Genomic DNA, 14,106 nt, shown 5'->3' with positions numbered 1-14,106 from the left:
TGTACCTGTCTATATGGAAGCTGTATATGTGATTTCAGTGGCTTGTGCAATCACATCTCAAAGGACTGTGTTATTTTGTAAGATAGGATTATAGTGTGCTTCCAGAGGCATTCCATCACACCTTCAAACAGTGCTACAAGCTGGGGACCAAGTATTCGGATACATGAGCCTACGAGGAACATTTCACATTCAAACAATCACACCTAGCCTGGCTTTGAAAGTTCAGTATAGAGTAGAAGATGACTTTGAACTCCTAATCACCTTGTCTATATCTGCCAAGCACTGGTGTTATATATTGACCCTAAGGTTTTTCTCTGTGTCTGTGTCTGTGTCTGTGTCTGTGTCTGTGTCTGTGTCTGTGTCTCTGTCTATTTCTCTCTCTCTCTCTCTCTCTCTCTCTCTCTCTCTCTCTCTCTCTCTCTCTGTGTGTGTGTGTGTGTGTATGTGTGTGTGTGTGTGTGTGTGTGTGTGCACATTCATATGTGTGAGGGTGGCATGTATGGAGCTCATTAGACACATCTGAAGGACTGATGCTCTCCTTCCACCTTGCTAAGGCAGATGCTCTGGTTGTTTCTGCCCTTCTGCATACTCCAGTTTAGCTGACCTGCAATCTTTCAGGGGATTCTCCTGCCTCTGACTTCCATTTCAAACTGTAAGAAGTCTGGGATTACAGGTCGGTGCCATCACATGCAGCTTTTTGGGGGTTCTGTGGGGATAGGCCGGTGTGCCAAACGCTTGTTACCTAGCCAGCCATCTTGCCAACCCTAAAGCTTTCATTTTAGAAGACATTCACCTCATGGGATAGGTTTAGTCCTGAATTAGGCTCTTCTTTTCCTTCATGATTATATATTTGAAGGAATCGAGTCAGCACCACAGAGATTCTTGCACATCTGTGTTTGCCGCAGCTCTATTCACAATATCTAAAGCTGTGAAACCAACCTTGCTGCCCACCAGCATGAAGAGATAAAATGAACACAATAGGATTCTAATCCGCTGTAAAAAAGAGTGAAGCTGTGCTACTGGCAGGAGAAAAGAATGGAACTGGAGAGCTTTATGCCAAGCTAAACAAGACTCTGAAGATTAAATATCATGTTTCTTCTCTTCTACAAAATCTACATTGAAAGGAGTGTGTGGAGGTTATATGTAGCGAGTGGGGGGTGTCCGTGGGGTGTGGGGGGAATATATGGGGTGTATGTGTGCGCGCATAAGAAAAATGGAGAAAGAAAGAAGTTTTAGAGGAAGGAGAGAATCAAAAGGATAAAAGGAAGGAGACAAATGTTTCATTTCTATTTCATATGCAGAATTTAGATTAGCATATATATATATATATATATATGGATATGATTTGAAGGTTGAATGGGGGCTGTTTGGGTGGAGAGACCATTGGGAGGGGAAGAAAAAGCAGGTAAACATGGAGCAACGTAAGTGATATAAGTATAGAAAAACCAGGCTATAGAGATGGCTCAGAAGTTAATAGTACCAACCGCTCTTCTAGAGGTCCCAAGTTCAATTCCCAGCAACCACATAATGAGATCTGGTGCTTTCGGGTGTGTACATATTAGAAAAACATTGTATGCATAATAAATAGGTCTTTATTTTAAAAAGTATAGAAAAATCATAATGAAATCTATTATTTTTATGAGATCTTTTTCTTAAAAATTACATTTATCAGTTTTTTCCTTGTCTAAGTTAGTGTCTGTGTGTAGGTGCACATGCAGAAGGCAAAGGACCAGCTTTGAAAGTCAGTTCTCTACTTTTATGGCTCAGGTTCCAGGGATTGAACTCAGGTTCTCGGGCTCGCAGCATGTGCTCTAAACTGATGTTATTTATTTATTTATTTATTTATTTTACTTATTTTGTTGTGTGGTAGGGTATGTCATACCATGGTGCCTGTGTAGAGATCAGAGGATAACTTTTGGGAGATTTCCTTCTACCTTGAGCCCCAGGGACTGGACTAGACTCTGTTCCTCAGGCTCAGTGGATATTTAGCCTTCATCTTTCCCCATCTTCTTTTCTTTCCTTTCCTTTCCTTTCCTTTTCTTTCCTTTTCTTTCCTTTTCTTTCTTTCTTTTTTTCTTTCTTTCTTTCTTTCTTTCTTTCTTTCTTTCTTTCTTTCTTTCTTTCTTTCTCTTTTCTTTTTGGAGACAGGGTTTCCGGTTTCTTTGTGTAGCTGAACTAGCTCTGTAGACAAGTCTGGCCTTGAACTCACAGAGCTCTGCCTGCCTCTGCCACCCAAGTGCTAGGATTAAAGGCATGCACCACCACCACCTGGCTATCTGTCCTCATTTTATAAAAAGCAAATTGCATGGAATTAAAGCTTGGCACAGAGTAAATGTTGGTGAACTCTTAATGTAGATTAGTGGGTCTTTAAAAAAAACAGGGCTGGAGAAATGGCTCAGTGGTTAAGCGCACTGATTGCTCTTCCAGGGGACCCGGGTTCAATTCCCAGCACCCACATGGCAGCTCACAACTGTCTGAAAAATCCAGTTCCCTTGGATCTGACACCTTCACACCAATGCACATAAAATAAAAGATAAATAAATCATAAAATTAAAAAAAAAAAAACAGTTCTTGCCAGGTAGTGATAGTACACACCTTTAACCCCAGCTCTTGAGAGGCAAAGACGGGTAGATCGAGACTAGCCTGGTCTACAAAGCAAGTTCCAGGATTCCCAGGACTGTTACCCAGAGAAATCCTGTCTCAAAAACAAAACAAAACAAAATGTTCTCAATAAATCCCAATTTAAAAAAGGAAATAAAAAAAATAAAAGAGAAGAAAGAACAAATGTCTGGAGGATAAATTTAGTAAGTTCAATTTCAAATTTGCAAACAACCAAGACATGGGGTACATCAGAACAGAGAAGGGTTACATAGCAAACATAAAAGCCATGATCAGGGTATTCATTCATCTGGATAAGATCAGTGACTATCAAGTTTCTTGAGTTATACCACAGGTGAAGATTAAAACTGTTGACACTTATGTAAAATTCAGTCTATTCAAGATCGTGTTTAAAGAATAAAGGGAAATTTATGGCAGAATGAAGAAAGTCTATAGAAACAGAACATGTTCATCTCATGTTCCTGAAACACCCTTGTCCCCTGTGAATTCTTCCTGTGGGTAACATTTGTTCTCCCTGCTTTATCACTATGGCTTTTAAAGAACAAACACGCAGACACATGGTTAAGCAGTCTGAAGTGGGATGGGATAGAATGAGACAAAAATCCAGCTATGTAGCACTGCTTGGCCTCGAACTTGCTATTATTATGCACATGACTGGCTTTGAATTTACAATCATCTCCCTGCCCCTGCCTCTCCTTCTTGGATACTGGCTTATCTGGCTTGGAGTGTGCTTTTCAAGGGTTAGCTCAATTAGCAGAATATTTACCTAGAATCCAATGCTTTGCATTTCTTAAAAACATTTATTTTATATTTTTCGTTGTGAGCCTAGCCTTTAATGACTAAGCCATACCTACAGCCCTAAACATTTATTCATGTACCTGTGTGAGGGTGGGGATGTGGACATGGTGGTACCATGACATATACACAGAAATCAGAGTACAATTTGCTGGCAGTCAGTTGTTTTTCCTCTTTTGCTACATATGTTCTGAGTACTGAACTAAGGTCATCGGGATTGGCTGCAAGTGCCCTTAACTGCTAAGACATATTTAGCATCCGATTCTTTAAAGACCTTAGTTTTTCCAAATCTAAAAATAAAAAAAAACCCAGTCTACCAATAACTATTGATATGCAAGGCAGAAACAGTTTCTATCTTTATATATAAGCTAATGCTTACACCAATTAACTTAACTAGTCTTATTTTCTAAAAAAGAAAGAAAGATGTGGGGTGGTGGTGGCACAGGCCTTTACTCCCAGCACCCAAGAGGCAGAAGTAGAGAAGTAGGTGGATCTCTCTCTCTCTCTCTCTGTGAGTGAGTTTGAGGCCAGCATGGTTTACAGAGCTGGTTCCAGGACAGGCTCCAAAGCTAGAGAGAGAAACCCTGTCTCAAAAAACAAAAACAAAAACAAAATGAGAAGAAAGAGAGAGAGAGAGAGAGAGAGAGAGAGAGACAGAGAGAGAGAGAGAGGGAGGGAGGGAGGGAGAGAGAATTCATCCTGTTTTTCTTTTTCTGAGACAGGTGTCACTGTGTAGCATAAGATGGCCTTGAACTTAGAATTTTTCAACGCCATTCTCCCTAGATCTGAAATTACATCCAGCAAAGATTTATTTTTAACAGAAGTATGGATAACACCATAAATCATTGCATTTAGATATCATTAATTTAAAAGATATAGGTAAAAAGGTATTTAAGGCTATAGGGTGTTATAGAATATTAATTGAAGATGTGTTTGTTACATTTATGTTGTGAAATATTTGTTTAATGACACAAAGATATGTTGCATTCTTTTATGTTGTATTCATTTAACTCTGTGAAGCTGTTTTACTTTGCCTACCTGAAACACCTGATTGGTCTATTAAAGACCAATAGCAAGGCAGGAGAAATTTAAGCAGGGCTGGCATGAAGAAGGAATAAATAGGAAGAGAAATCTGGGAAGAGGATCAAGGAGGAGAAAAGAAAGGGTCATTCACCCAACTACACAGCCAGACATGGAATAAAAAGGAAAGAAAAGATATACAGAAATAGAGAAGGGTAAAAGTCCAGAGGCAAAAGATAGATGAGATAATTTGAAAAAGCTGGCTAAAAACAAGCCAAGCTAAGGCCAGATATTTATTTGGGAGCTGGGTGATGGGCCCCCAAAAGAAAAATGAGTAAAAGAATAAAACAACCAACAAAGTGTGTGTGCGTGTATGTGTGTGTATGTATGTATGTATGTATGTATGTATGTGTGTGTGTGTATGTATGTATGTATGTGTGTGTGTGTGTGTGTGTGTGTGTGTGTGTGTGTGTGTGTGTGTATTACCTTCAAGGAATTCACAGTGTGACATTCACAGTATGTGGAGACGAGCAGAAACATAAACATGTTGAAAGCTCTGGAAAGTCAGTTTAATGAGATAAAGGCTTCTTCAGGGAGGGGGGATGGTTAAGGAGAAGAAATGATAATGGGAAACAGGTCCTCAGATAGTCAGCAAAGAAGTTCAGGGCAACAGAGACAAGATGGGCATCGACTCAGGTTAGCAGTAAAAGGCTCTAGATAAGGAGGCTAAAGGAAGTTAATACGTAGTTAGCCCAGTCAGAAGGCCCAGGGATTTAGATGTATGCAAAACCAGGAGTTTCGAAAGATCTCAAAGTTCAAACTAAAAGGTATTTTTCAAGCTTTTTTGGGTTTTTTTTTTTTTTTAAAGACAGGTTTTCTCTGCAGCCTTGCAGCCTGTCCTGTCACTAGCTCTTGTAGACAGGCTGGCTCAAACTCACAGAGATCCTCCTGCCTCTATCTCCCAAGTGCTGGGATTAAAGGCATGTGCCACCACCGCCCATCTCTAAATAAGCTATTTCAAGAATGGGTTTATAATAATAACCGGTTTGTTTCTCTCTAACTGATTGGGCAGCCTGGAGACTAAACCAGCAAAAATGTCGTGAGCAGATGCCACCCTTAGATCTTGGGTCAGGAGAGTAGAGAGTGGAACCATGACCTCTGATTGTCTAGCGGGAGGTACCCTCTTCACTACCCTATTTTATTCTTTCCCTGAGGCCAGGATAAGGGAGACGTATCCTCTTTGTGAATAAATTGTAATTGTCCCCACACTTCAGGTTCTTGCTCTTGTCAATGAGCTCTTATCCCCTAAACTGTGAAGGTCGGTATATACATCCAGAATGTTCTAGAAAGGCCGAGCAGTGCGAAGGTGCCTGACACAGTTGTTAGCCTTGACAAAGCAGTACCTGGCTACTTCTCCATCAGTCACATTCCATTGGCCAGAATTAGTCACAGGGCCACACCTAAGAGCAAGAACTGAATTCCTCTCAGTCTCTGACACCCTCCTCTGTAAATGTACCTTGAGCCTCATTAGCCTGTGGGCTGGGTCATGCCTCAGATTTTATTTGGATCTACAATGTTGACCATGACATTATTAAGATTTTTTTTCAACTAGTTGTTAGCACTTTAAATGGGAGATTTTTATAACAAACAAACGACAACAACAACAACAACAACAACAAAACCCTACACTTTGGAGTCTTCTCAAGGATCAGACTCTTGGGCAACAGTGGGCCTGTATTTCTTCACAGAAGCTGACTTTAGCTGGCCACTGTTTACTTTCCAGTTTGCCCAGTCCCCTCTGGGAATCCTGCCTTGTCTGACCGGCTAGATCTAGTCCTTTGATTACCTGCTTTGTCTCTGCAACTTTGGAGCTTGCAACTGCAGAACAGAAACTCAGTTTACAGCCTGTTTTAATTTGGACTGAAAATGGAAAAGACAAACAAAACTTGTTTCATTTTTCCATATATGTTAGTTTTCTAGCCTAGCTATTATAACAAGGACCACACAGTGGATGCTTTAAATTGCAGAGATTTATTTTCTCCCAGTTTGGCAGACTAGAAGTGTCAGATTAAGACACTTGGTGGGACTATGCCCTGCGGTAATCCCAACACTGTGGAGACTGGAAGGAGCTTCATGAGTTTGAGGCCAATCTGAACTATGTAGTGAGCTCCTTCTTTCTCTCAAATCTCTCAAACAAATGGTGGGTTCTTCTGAGGTCTCTGAGGGAAAGGTCTGTTCTGGCTCTTTCCTTGGCTCTTAGATGCTTATCTTCACATACATAGTCATGTTCCTTGTAACCCTCCCTTACATGTATTCAGAGTGTGTGTGTGTGTGTGTGTGTGTGTGTGTGTGTGTGTGTGTGTGCGTGTGTGAATGCATATGTGCCACAGCTCATGCATGAAGGTCAGGGGACAGTTTTCGGAGTCAGTCTTTCATTCTACCACATGGATCTTGGGAATTGTTCATCCGGCTTAACAGCAAGCCCTTTACTGACTGAATCAGCTTACTGACACTATATTTCCCCTTTTTAATAAGAATACCAGCTCTGGGAGTAGATCTCTGTGTTAGCACACTTGCCTTGCATGTACAATGCTTCAACTTCAGTCTTTAATACTGGAAAAAAGGGACCCCATTGATGTTGAATGGAGGCCTACCATATTGAACTTGCTTCTTACCTCTTGTGAAGGCCCTTTCTCCAAATCACACCCAAGTAACTGGGGGTTAAGGCATCAACATTATAAACAATTTAACCCATAGCATCATGTGAACTCAGGTGATTTCACCTACGGTTCATAATTATATAGAAACAAGGGGAAACCCCATCTCAAAACATCTGAAATACAAAGCTGGGCATCTCACGATTGTGTTAAAAATAGCAATAAAAATCGAGTCAGTTGTGATGGTTTAAACCTATAATCTTAGCCGGGTGGTGGTGCATGCCTTTAATCCCAGCACTTGGGAAGCAGAGGCAGGTGGATCTCTGTGAGTTTGAGGCCAGCTTGGTCTACAGAGTAAGTTCCAGGACTGTCAAGGACTGCAAGACTGTTTCACAGATAAATCCTGTCTCAAAAAAAAAAAAAAAGAAAGAAAGAAAAGAAAAGAAAAAGAAAAAAAGAAAAGAAAAGAAAAACAAGAAAATTATAACCCCAGCATTTGGGAGGTAGAAAGAATCAGGAGTTCAAAGTATCTTTGGCTGCATAGCAAGTTCAAAGCCAGTTTAGGCTATGGTGAGATCCTGTCCCAAGAACACAAGAACAGGTTGGAGAGATGTCAGTGGTTAAGAGTATTTGCTCTTCTTACAGAGGACCCAAGTTAGACCTCCATAACTCCAGCTTCGGGGAATCCCACACCCTATTCTAGACCCCAAAGACACCTGTACTTTTATGTTAGTGCCATTTGAGCACACTCACATATACACACACAAACACACACAGAAAAAAATAAAAATTTTAAAGCCTAAAATAGATCCTCAAATTAAACCTGGGCCTATTTTACATGAGTGTTTAATGTAGTTTCAGAGTGAATCTGTAATTTGTTCTGTTTTGCAAAGCACACCATGTCTTTGGTTTACACCACACTCAGACACAGCCTGTACCAAGGGGCATGGTCTCTCCATTCCATGGGAAAAGATTGTGTGTGTGTGTGTGTGTGTGTGTGCAGAGGTGGTTCAGATGATGTTTCTTTCTTTGACAAAGCATGGCACACACATATTACTATAGCTTTGTTCAGTCTTCCACGAACGGTCCTTCTCTCAAAGGCTGGGTTCACCTCATTGCCCACCCACCTCCCTCATCCTTAAAACAGCTGTAAAGCTGCACACTGTTCATAGTCTGTCGGTTCTGCCAGCAGCAGGACTCCCCACCCCCTCCCTCCACCGAGGATACTAGAAAACGTCACCAAAGTTAAAGTTGTGAATATGGCTGTTGACTGAGGTTAAGTGGAAAAGTCACTCACTGCCACCCACACATTCCCGTCCTCTTTGACCAAGAGTTCACTGACTACTCTGTGGGACCGTAGAGGCCTTAGGGCTGAGGGGACTAGCTGGGGATGGCTAGCAATAGGCCCTGGTGGCTGGAGGGCAGAGCTCCCAGCAGCCAGACCACAGGGCAGAGAACAGCCTTGTTCCTTGTGCAGCTAGTGACAAGGAGGAATAAAAATATGTTTTATGACCTGATTCCTCAAAAGTAGTTTTATGTAACTTGGGGGCTCAAAATGTCAAAATCAAATGGTCTTATTTAAAGACAAAGGGCTAAAGAATCATTACTAAGTGGGGAATGAAGCCTAATTTCTGAGTTTTTGGGATGTAAAAATGGCGACTTGTTCATCCCTCCTCCTTCTTTTCTTTTTCACTGGATTTGACTTTTATCAAATATCACGTGCTTGGGGGTACATGAGCATGGCTCACAGAAACTATTCTTTTTCTGTCTTGAAAGCAAGTCAAATCAATGAAGTAGGAAGGTAAACAAATAAACCCAATGAAACAGCACATGTTTCTACTTACCGTCCCTGAAATGAGAACTCTTGAGGCTATCAGGAGGATTCAAGAGAACTTGGTGCTACTGCAGCTGCATGATTCACTTCCTGCTTCAGGATGCACGGGGCTGAACTGGCCTTTCATGGCAGAAAAAGGGGATCTAGAAGTCGCTCCCTGTGGGCTGAGGTGCTGAGTAGCCGAAGGCTAACTGTAGAATCCTATAGCTCAGCATACTTGTGTGCCATTGTGCCATAGCCTAGGCCACAGGAAGAGGTGGGATGGGGTGGGGTTGGGAAGTAAGCTATCATTACTTGCCCTGAATAACAGTGTTCTTCCTAAAACTTCATGTGGCTCCTTTCTGGGGTCACCGTGTGTGTGTGTGTGTGTGTGTGTGTGTGTGTGTGTGTGTGTGGGTGTGAGAGAGAGAGAGAGAGAGAGAGAGAGAGAGAGAGAGAGAGAGAGAGAGAGAGAGAGATCGGCAGAGAGGGAAGGAGCAGGAGAGAGAGAGAGATGGGGATTACAGTTCTGTGGCACCAAGCCTGTACTTTTTAAAAAAAAATCCAAATAATGCCCCCCCAACTTCCCACTCTATTCCTTCTGGTCAGAGCCCTCAAGTTAGCGAACGCTCTCTAAAAATTCAAGGTCATTTGAGAACTGAGCACCCCAGCTATGTCGCCATCAACCACACTGTTGTATGTTCCTGGAATGTCCTGGAAGCTTACATTTTTCCTGACTAACCTAATTGACTGACTTTTATGTATCTTCTTTTAAAAAGAAGATTTATTTTATTTGAGTGTATGTGTGTGTGTGTGTGTGTGTGTGTGTGTGTGCATGCACATGCAGATGCATGGTTATTCACAAAGGTACCCATGGAGGCCGAAAAGAGGGCATAGGATCCCTTGGAGCTGGAATAATGAGCAGCTGTAAACCACGCACCATAGGAGTTGAAATGGAGTCCTCTGCAAGAGCGGGAAGCACTCTGAACCACTGTGTCATCTCTGTAGCCTCTGACGTCTGTGTCTCAAAAGTAAAGTATTTAAACCATAGAAGACCGAGAGATGATCATAGCATTGGATATTAGATGCTTCTGTTCTAAAGTCCCTCAACTTCCTTCACTACCTAACATTTTGGGTTTTTTTTAATACATTCACTTCAGCCTCTGCCTAGTCTCACATTGACAGGGCCTCTCTGTCCCTCTGAGTTTCACCAAACCCCTCCTTCAGCTGTGACTGTGGTGCGCTCACGCCAGAGTCTCTGGACAACAGAGGACTTCGGACCGCGGTACAGCTCGGTGATTGAGTGCATGAATCTTATTCATGTGGTCCTGAAGTTGATCCTCAACAACCCCACCCACAAACATAGTGGGGGTATTCCTGCCACCCAGCCCCAGGTAGACGGAGGCAGGAGGACCAACCCTAACTCGAACCCAGCCTGGTCTACAACACAAGTGTTAGGCCAACCAGGGATATAAATTGAGATCTTTCCTTAACAACAACAAGAGCAACACTGAGATGACTCAGCATGTAAGAGGACTTGCTATGTGAGCATGAAGACCCGAGTTCAAATCTCCAGCACCCTTATAAGAAGCCTGAAGTGATCGTACATGCCTGTTACCTGAAGACTATGAGGGCCAGAGACAAGGAAGACACTGGGGTTTACTAGCTAACACCCTAGCTACAGGTTCTTACTCCCTTTCTAGAGAATGTAAGCTAGGGAGTAAAGAACAGGACAGCCTATGTTTTCCTGGTATAGTATGGTATCGGCTGGTGTGTAGGGCATACACACCCGAGAGCACACATATGCATGTACGCACATATACCACATATACACTTATAAAATAAAAATGAACAACAAAATTAATATCGCCTATGTTAAAAGGCATTCATATTATGCACATGAAACTTCGTGAGATATGTCTCACTACTAGAAACTAACTGCTTGTAAGCCTCACCAGGACAGGAAGTTTATCTCTTTTGTTCACAGTAGAACTGTATATATGAGAAAATAAAAGGTTTTCAGTGAAGAAAATACATAAAGTGCTGTGAGTGGTTATTAGATTAATGAGATGATTTTTTAAAATTTTTAAAAATTGTTTTTATTTTTTCTCCATTCCCCTCCCTTCCTCCCCCTCCCCTTCCCTCTTCCCATGCTCCCAATTTACTCAGGAGAGCGTGTCTTTTTCTACTTCCCATGTAATTAGATGATTTTTGGAAGCATTTACTAATAATACAGAAATTTATTGGGGAAAAATAAACAAGTGCTTATTTATTTGTTTGTTTGTTTATTAACTTTGAGTAGGATTTCATATACTCCAAACCAACCTGGAACTTGTATCTGATGCTGATCTTCCAGCTTCGACCTTCCAAATTCTGGGATTACAGGCAAGGACTGCCACGTCTCGCTAAATGAGTGTTGTTATTGTTTTTGTTTGTTTGTTTTTGTGGGTTTTTTTGAAGCAGACCGTTATATTTTAATTATTCCAGAACTGATAGGCTTTAAAACATTCATTAGGTAACAGAGGTAAATAGCTACATATTTAGCACATATGACTACTTATTAAATGCTGTGCTGGGGACCAAACCCAGCACTTCATACACTCTTGACAAAAACTCTACCACTGAGCTACAGCTTAATAGTATTTACTTTTATCACATAATTCCAGGAATAAAGAAGAGCGAGATTCATCTAATATCTGTATTTTTATTTGCTTTTAGTTCCCCCCGCCCAAGATAGAATTTCTCTGTGTAACTCTGACTATCCTGGAAATTGCTTTGTAGACCAGGCTAGCCTCGAGCTCAGAGATCAGCCTGTCTCTATCTCCTGAGTGCTGGGATTAAAGGCATGCACCACCACCACCACCAGACTTGGTTTTTTTAGGCAGGACCATCCTATGTAGTTCAGGCTGGCTTGAAATTCTTGATCCTCTAGTCCCTACCTACCTAATGCTGGGATTCCAGATATACATTGCAACACTAAAGGTTAATAAAAATTTATGCTGTTTCTTTCTTTTAAGGTGTTTAAGGATAATAAAGAAGTGATATTTTAAACTCTAGAGCAGTGGTTCTCAGCCTTCCTAATGCTGCAGCCCTTTAATACAGTTCCTCAGGCTGTGCTGACTCCCAAGCATAAAATTATTTTCTTTGCTATTCCATAACCATAATTTTGTTGCTGTTATGAATTGTAATGCAAATATTTGTGTTTTCTGAGGTACTAGACAACCCTGTGAAAGATTCATTTGATCCCCCCAGCTTGAGAACCACTGCTCTAGAAATAGAATTAAGCACCCATGTGGCCTAACAAAGACAACTCTTTATTTATGGAAACTACTGTACACACACACACACACACATGCACACACGCACGCACGCACACACGCATGCATGCACACACACACGTCGCGCACCCCTTCTCCTCTTCCCTTTTCTTTTGCGACAAAGCTCCTGAAGCTAGCCTTGAACTCACTATACAACTCCATCAGACCGCTGTTTCTCAGGCACTGAGAGTGTGGGCACACCTGGTTCTAGAAGGCCACCTTTAAAAAGGCCAAAGGGAGCAAATTATTTTGTATTCATAGTTCTTCCCACCAGAGAGGTAAATTCATACATTAATGTCTTAATACATTTTTAGAACATATTTATGGGAAAGGTGAAATATGATGATATTTTGACAACTAATCAATAAGGTAGGCATTTAGTTTTACTAGTTTCTGGATTATTACACTGTTGAGTGGAAGCAATACAGCTAGTTAAAGGAGGTAGCCATTTCATAAAAGCCATGTAGAATGCTAATTGCTCTTTAAGGTATATGCCATGTTCATAGTTGCCCTGACTGATTTCCTTAGTTTGACATTAAAAAGATTAAGTTCCAAATTTTTCAGGCCCCCTTTCCTTTCCTTTATTGATCTTTGTTTAAATCTGCCACTGACCAACATTCAAAGAGTGCATAAATCATGTATGCAGAGCTACATGGCTGAGAGGATAACAGAACACAGAATAAGGTAAGCCTGTGAGTCCCTGGTTAAAACCCTCTTTGTTTAAGGATGCTGTTTGTCAGTGACCAGTGCTATACAAAGGCCCACCCAAGACCCCACACGCTACAGTGTTTTGTTAGAAAGCCTGAAACTAGCTGGGTGGTGGTGGTGCATGCCTTTAATCCCAGCACTTGGGAGGCAGAGGCAGATGGATTTCTGTGAATTCTAGGCCATCCTGGTCTACAAAGCAAGTGCTGGGACAGGTTCCAAAGCTACACAGAGAAACTCTGTCTGGAAAAGCAAAAACAAAATGAAAAAAAAAATTGTGGCTATTGGGACTTGATGTTGGTGTTTGTTGCTCTCAGAGTTCTTAAAATTTAATGTTTTGTTTTTGTTTTTGTTTGAGACAGAGTCTAGGGTTGAATCTCTTTCTTAAAAAAATTAAAGCCAATTTGGGCTTAGTAAAGATATTTGAATATGGGCTTAAGCACAAGGTCTAAGAAAAGGAGTCACTGGGCAGAAAGGAAGGCGATGGATTTGCAACCAGGAGAGAAACTTCCAGCACCACAAAAGCCAGACAACACGGGTGAAGTCAGCACCAGCTCTACATTTCTATGCTCATGACATAAGTGTTGACCTCAGCCTGGACATCAGGTGGTGTAGAACAACCCATAGTCTTGGCAATACCCTGTGATGTTTGGAGGGGTTCCATGAGACTCCTTTAGCCAATGACTAAATAAGATAACACCCTTTCTTGGTGCTGGAGGTTTTACTTGGGGGCAGAAGTGTTGTGTGATATTTTGTTTTTGTTCTGACATATAAAGCTCCTTAGAGTCAGAGGCGAAGCTAGCCACTAGTTAACCACAGAGGTCTGTAGGTCTGTACAGAGGGGAGAGAAGAAGCAATAGAGCAGGATAGGGAGAGGATGTAGCCCATTTTGGATGGAGGAACAGTAGAGGAAGGAAGTCACTGGTGGCTGCTCCTCTGCTTCTCTGACATTTGAGGTTTTACCCTGATTTCTGACTCCAGGTTTTTATTGATAAGATAAATTAGATTTATGATTCATATAAGATGTTTAATGGGGGTATGGTCTCTTTTATTATTTGGTAACCCCCTTTAGATTTCTTTCATTTATGAGTATATTTTAGGAAGTTTCTACAGTTGTGTGTTAGTTGTTCCTCGCCATGTTACTCCTTTTATCCTTCTCTCCCATTCCTTTCCAATTTAA

The sequence above is a fragment of the Arvicola amphibius genome, chromosome 5, assembly GCF_903992535.2.
Source record: "Arvicola amphibius chromosome 5, mArvAmp1.2, whole genome shotgun sequence".
Taxonomy (NCBI): Eukaryota; Metazoa; Chordata; class Mammalia; order Rodentia; family Cricetidae; genus Arvicola; species Arvicola amphibius.
The sequence above is the reverse complement of the archived record's forward strand: the minus strand, read 5'-3'. Positions refer to the sequence as shown.